The following is a 1,702-nucleotide window of genomic DNA, read 5'->3' as shown; positions in this document are numbered from 1 at the left end:
GACCATTTCAGATCAATTATAATGCAATTGATGAAAGATGGACATCTAATGAATTGACTAATAGATTAGTCCAAGAGGAGGCTAGACTTGGTCGTGAAGGCATTAAAGTTGCCCATTATGTCCAAGGAGCTGGACTTAAAGTTGGGAAAAGGCATAAAAAGAGCCATCAAAGAGCATCACCCACAATAAACGATTACGATCAAGCTAATTCGAAGAAAAAGGCAAAGAAAGATTACAGATGCAACTTTTGTAAAAAGGTTGGATACTTTCAGAAAGATTGCACTAAAAGAAGAGAATGGTTCGAAAAGAAAGGTAATCCTATGGGTTCCGTAAGCTTTTTCGAATCTAATCTTACTAATGTTTCTTCTAAAGCTTGGTGGATTGATAGTGGTGCTAATGTACATGTAACGAATTCTGTACAGGGATTCCTTACGATCCAGACCATAAATCCAAGTGAAAACTACTTACTGATGGGAAATCGAGACAAGGCACCAGTTGAAGCTATTGGCACCTATCGTCTCATTTTAGATGGTGGATTTTGTCTAGATTTATATCAGATTCTTTATGTTCCATCTATTTCCCGTAATTTAGTTTCTGTAAGCAAACTTGATTTGGCTGGTTTTAAATCTACTCAAGGAGATGGTTGTTATAATATATTCTTAAACTCTAATCGAATTGGTTCTGGAATATTAGTTGATGGTCTCTATATGTTAAAATTGGCTGATCAACCTTATGAGACACATCTCTCCTTGCATACTGAAAGTAGACTTAAAAATAAAACATGTACTAATAACTCTTATTTCTTGTGGCATAAAAGATTAGGACATATTTCCTATGAAAGAATTAAAAGATTGGTAAAAGATGGAGTCATTCCGAATCTTGACTTTACCAATATAAAAGAGTGTATAGATTGCATTAAGGGCAAACAAACTAAACACACTAAGAAAGGAGCCACAAGAAGTACACAGCTTCTTGAAATCATACATACAGATATTTGCGGACCATTTGATGTTCCAACTTTTGGAGGTGACAAATATTTTATTACCTTTATCGATGATTATTCACGATATTGTTATCTATATTTATTGCATGAAAAATCTCAATCTGTGGATGCTGTAAAAGCATTCATTACTGAAGTTGAGAGGCAGTTAGATAGAAAAGTGAAAATCATAAGGTCAGATAGAGGTGGTGAATTTTATGGCAAATATAATGAAACAGGACAACATCCTGGACCATTTGCCATACTTCTCCAAAAATTAGGAATCGTTGCGCAGTACACAACGCCTGGTTCTCCATGGCAGAATGGTGTAGCTGAAAGGCGTAATCGTACTTATATGGAAATGGTTAGATCCATGATGAGTCATGCTAACCTACCTATATCCTTGTGGATGGACGCATTACGTACCGCGGTCTATATCTTAAATCGGGTTCCCAGCAAAGCAGTTCCTAAGACCCCTTTTGAATTGTGGAAAGGCTGAAAACCTAGTCTGTCACATCTCCGAGTTTGGGGATGTCCAACTGAAGTAAGAATATACAATCCACATGAAAAGAAATTAGATTTCAGAACAATCAGTGGTTTCTTTATAGGTTACCCTGAGAAGTCTAAAGGATATAGATTTTATTGTCCGTCTCATAGTACGAGAATAGTAGAAACCAATAATGCCAGATTCTTTGAAAATGGTGAGATTAGTGGGAGTGATAA

This window comes from Capsella rubella, unplaced genomic scaffold (assembly GCF_000375325.1).
Source record: "Capsella rubella cultivar Monte Gargano unplaced genomic scaffold, Caprub1_0 scaffold_6, whole genome shotgun sequence".
NCBI lineage: Eukaryota > Viridiplantae > Streptophyta > Magnoliopsida > Brassicales > Brassicaceae > Capsella > Capsella rubella.
This window is presented reverse-complemented; position numbering follows the sequence as displayed.